Consider the following 4,985-nt stretch of genomic DNA (forward strand, 5'->3'; position numbering starts at 1 on the left):
TGAAAGCAAACGGTATTTTTTAATAATATTTTTGCCAGAGTGTATTGTGGATCTAAAATTTTGTCACGTTCAAAATATATTATTTTTTTATACTTACAATATACATTTTGTACATTTTTTTAACCCAAAGAAGTAAAGCATTGAAAAAGCCAAAGCCGAGAAACCGAGAGCCCCGCAGAGAAAATGGTGAGGAACCAAAGCCTTTCTCCCGCTCTCCTATTTTTTTTTCTTTTCCTCCCTAATAGCCTGAAGGAAAATAGAGTCAAAATAAAACAATTTCATATTAAACTAACACATGGATGGGATCCATTCCTTCCCAGATGGTCTGAGGGACCTGGCTGTTTTAGTGGGCTCAGAAAATGCTAGATTCAAGGTGATTTTCTTTCCTTCAGCTGCTCAGAGAATTGTAAACAGCATCAGCCTCATGATTTGCTTTAATCTGCCTATTGAACACAGATAAAATTAGAATCGTCTTCCACTTGACATAAACGTGGCGCAGGAAAAGTCATCAATTTTTTTTTTAACCAAAGGAATATCTGTTTTTGTTTTGTACAAAACGGTACTATTTAACTAGTCTGTAACAGACTGAGTGACCTTGCGTTTGTTTAAAACGGCAAATGTTCTAATGTCAGTAACCCCAATGGCTGTAAAAAAAAAAAAAAAAAAAAAAAAAAACAGTTTTTAAGGCTCATCTTCCATTTGCTCTTCTCCAGTGATCTTCTGTCAATGAGCAAGTAGCAGAGAGTAAAACAAACAATTTGTGTGTTCCTGGTAAATAATTTTTTGAGTCTCAAAAAATCAGAAATAACGTCAACTGCCGCTTTTTAGGAATAACCTTTAAACTGAACACGAGAGGGGATCATACGGTTTTGTTGACACTGGGAAACTGGCCGCCCTCTGAGGGGGCAATGCCGCTGGACGGGAACGGCTTGTTGTGAAGCGAGGCTCTAGGTACACGGGGACAGTCTGCAGACACAGCTCGGCCCTTATAGTTCTGACACGGGTGATGTCACGAGCCAGACAGGTCCCCTCTGCACCTGCAGTGGGGGAGGGGCCCCGGACTGTGCAAGCCGGACCCACACCTGCCCCACCGTGTCGTGGTCCCATCTGGAGGACCCTCTCCATTTTACAACCTTTTCTCTCCTTTAAACACTCCATGCTGACCCGCTCAGTGACGTGACTGGGACCCCTTTGTCATTTTCACACGCATAGCCAAAAGGAACCAAAGTCTGGAGCAAAACTTGGGATCAGAGAAGCCCCCAGGCTTCTTTGTCACAGGGGCAGCCCGTAGTCTGAAGAGCGGGCCATCTAGGGGACATATTTGTTTGCATCCCACAAAGGCGACAGAGCGTCCAACCTCAGGCCCGATTACGTAGTTGGATTTAGGGGTGTGTGAGAGTGTTTGGGGTTTTTTGTTTGTTTGTTTCCATCTTTGTTTGGTTCTGTCTCCCTGGGAAAACTACGGTCCCTTTCGTAGCACTTGGGTCCACCCGCACGGCCGACGGGAAATCCAGCCAGGACAGAAAAGGGCTGAGGCCTCTGCCGGGATGCCAGTTTGTTTTGTGCCTGTTTATTACAACTGACCGTTTCAAGGTGTCTCGAATTGCCCCAACCAGAGGCCCATTCCCAGGAGGGGAACGAAGGCTTCACGGCCACAAAGAGGCCCCTGCAAAGGTGGTCTGAGAATCCCCCCAGCCTTCCCCATGGGAGTGGGCCCCTGACGCTCTCCAAGGGGCAAAACAGCCAACTCACGTGTTTTGAACATCCAGAACACTCCGTGATGTTTAGAAAAGTAGACAGCTGGCCTCTGGCCTTGGAGACCTTAAATCGACATGGCCATGTTGGACGAAAGAAGGCAGTGTGAGTGCCTTGGGGGAGGGGAGGGGAAGAGGGATGCCCGGCCCGGGAGGGAGGGTCCATCTGAAGACCCCAGGCTTTGTGCCCCCTATGTGGGGCTCTGTGCTGGGACCATCTGCAGGAAGCCCAGCAGATCCAGGGGGGCCAGCCACACACTCCAGCCAGAGTTAGCTCCCGATTGGAAAACAAATCTGATAACCCCAAAAGCCTTCCTCCAGGGGCCCGTTGCTGGCAGGAGAGAGCTCAGGCGGCTTCCCCTGACAGGCCTCCCAGTCCAGCCAGGCATTTCTTGGCCCCTGCCAGTGTCATTACCCTGACACCCTCTGCTCCCTGAGACACTCTCCTCGGCCACCAACACCGGCTCAGGGACTGGAAGGGCTCTCACGCTGCCAGCCCCCCATAACCACATGGGGTTCTGTGCCTCTCAGAACAGGCCAGCCTGGGCCTTGCTTTGGGGACCTCCTGAGCACCCTGGCCTACAGGTGAGGAAGCCCGTGGGATCGCAGTCAAATCTCAACACCCCGACCTCTCGGCCCCCACACAGCGGTGCCGCCAGCCCCATTGGTGTGCGGGTGGGGGCACAGAGCGGAAACCCTCCAGCACGTCCTGGCTCCTGTCCTGTGCCCAGCACTGGTGTTCTTGTTCGGAGAACAAAGGCCCGGAGGCCCCTGCAGAACAGAGAAAGGCTTTCAAAGCTGGCTGACCGTGGCCAGGGTAAGAAATATATTGTGTGTCTCAACCCAGGGCACACAGAATGGCTACATGTAAAATAAGCAGTGAACTTTTTACACACGTCTAACGAAATATTTTCACCCAAGAACACGTCTCTCTCCGTGCATCGGGAACCCTGATATTTGTTACCTTGTTTCGAGTCTTCTCAGTGATGGCGGTCACCTGCTGAAACCATCCCGTGGCCCTGGAGGGTTGCAGCTCAGTTTCCACAGAGCTGAGGCTGTGTGGGCTACAGGAGCCTGGGACTCACTCCGGGGGCACCTGCCAGCTTTGCGTCCCCTAGACCAGCCCTGGAGTCAGACCATCTTGCAGGGATTCCTAGAGCTGTGCCGCTGGAGAAATCACTTCCCCCGTTGAGTTTCTTTCTCTTAGAATGGGGGTGACAGCGCCCACCTCCTAGGGTCACAGGGAGGTTCAAATGAGATCAGGCGCGAAATGAGGGCTGGACTCCAAGTGCCCAAGCACCTGTCCCTGGCGTTCCTCTGCCTCTCGGCTGCACCTCTGGTCCTGCCCAGGATGCCAGACCCCGGCTGCCTGCCTCCCAGCGGGGTTCTCCCCCTACCGGCTCTGCTCCTGGCTTCCCTCTGGGCCACCTCCTGGGTTCCCACTGCAGGGTTCCGTTCAGCTCAGCCTCCCTTGAGCCAGGATTAAGCGCTGCTGGCCTGATGGAACACCGGTGCCGTGCCGCACACCTCTGGACGGCCAGCTCTCCGCCGGGAGCTGCAGCACCTTCCCAACCGACCCGAAGTGCGCCCTGGGACATGGGGGCTGCTCCTTGCCTCGTGTTGCAGATCAAGTACTGGGGGCCCAGAGGAGTCCCCGCAGTTAGTAAGGGCAGAGCTGGGGTTAGGCCAGCTCTCCTGGTCTTGGAATATTGTCCCACCCCGCCCCATGCACAGCCCCTGGGTCCACACCCCGCGTCCTCCCTGGGCCAGGCAGAGAGGACTCCTGCTTCAGGATCTCTCCCCAGCCGCCCACGGGAGATGGGCTCCTGCCCTGGGGCTGGGGGAGGGGGCGCTCCCTGGGGAAGGGACAAGGAGCTCCTCCAAGCCACACGGGAAAGATTTCCCTGGCCTGCCTTCCCCTTCTCAGCCCGGAGACAGCGGACTTCATTTTCCTTTGAGTGCCCCCCAAGGAGGCAGAACCACCGTCTTCCTGCCCCCCCTCACCAGGCTCACTCACTGCTTCAGCAACGAAGTCATGCACATGGGACCAGGATGGCTGCCCTGTGTCCTCTGCACGTGGGTACACATGTACGCAAGTATGCTTGAACTCACAGGCCCACACGTGCGCACACGCGCACACGCACAGACTTGCCGTGTGCATTTTGGTTGGCGAATTACCTGTAACTGCTCCAGCCCACCTCTGATCAGTAAGGAAACATCAGGAAATAGACGGCTAACTCGCTCTCGAAGGAGGCAATAGAATTTTGGGGAGGCATGGAAACTGGGGGAAGGCTGCTTCCCTCAAGTTTTTTCAGGCTTTATGAGTCTCCGATGGTGCTGAAGGGGGACGTCGCAGGGCGCCGAACCTCTGTGTCCCCCGGCCACGGACGGAGGCGTCCTGTGGGCCCGGCCCTGCTGCAGACACCCGGGTCCCTGCCCGGGGAGCCGGCATTCTAGCGGGAGATGGCCGGGCAGGGCAGGGGAGGCACCCTGGATGGACCGTGTCTGGGAGCAGGCAGTGGCCGTGGAGGAAGGCGCCAGCAGCGGTCTGGAGGAATGTTCTGGGACCTGTGCACCCAGAGGCCAGATCCAGGACCAGGTCCAGAACACGCAAGCAGGAAGGAGCTGGTCACTGCAGCAGGAGGCACGTGGCAGAAGAAATGAAAAGGAAGAAGGAATGTTGGGGTCTCTCTGGCCCTCCAGCCCTCGGCATCCCACCTTCGCCCCCCCTCCCCCGCCTCCAAGCCCAGCGGGGCTGCAGGGCCCCTCCCCCAACACCCCAGCCTGCCCCGCCTCTCAGGGCTGCAGCAAGGTCCGGCAGCCCAGACTCAGGACGGCTCTGGGGCTCAGCCAGCCCCCATGTGGCTTCTGCAGTCTGTCCTTCTGGATCCATTTTCCCTTGCAAGGATTTTCCCTTTGACTTGTTTTGTTCCTCTGACAGGTTTTTATCTCTGAAGTTGCTCTTGCATGAGCCGGCCGGCTCTTCTGGCTGTTTTCCTCCCTCTCGGGCCTTTCCGGGGTTGGGGGGGAGCGGGGGACTCAGAGCAGTGGACACCCCTGCCACCGCGTCCTAGGGGCCTTCACCACCCATCTGCCCACACCGGCGGAGCCCCAGAGTGCCGGAGGGACGACCACAGCGCTGGCAGGGCTCCCGCTCCAGGCTTCTTTGAACCACAATGTGGGGAGGCTCCTGCACCCCCACGCCCCACGCATAGACACACACGTGCGCGC

General features: G+C 56.1%; 1 long non-coding RNA gene across 1 annotated transcript; it reads right to left on the reverse strand.

The window, feature by feature from the left end:
* On the reverse strand, positions 1–4,375 carry LOC101682107. The gene is made up of 2 exons (XR_006604862.1): positions 3,933–4,375; positions 1–2,985 (listed from the first exon to the last, which is right to left on the reverse strand). It is a non-coding gene; the product is annotated as an uncharacterized LOC101682107 (long non-coding RNA).
* Between the last annotated feature and the right edge of the window lie 610 nt (positions 4,376–4,985).

Source organism: Mustela putorius, unplaced genomic scaffold (genome assembly GCF_011764305.1).
Source record: "Mustela putorius furo isolate JIRA1106 unplaced genomic scaffold, ASM1176430v1.1 tig00000129_pilon_pilon_pilon, whole genome shotgun sequence".
In the NCBI taxonomy this organism is placed as follows: Eukaryota; Metazoa; Chordata; class Mammalia; order Carnivora; family Mustelidae; genus Mustela; species Mustela putorius.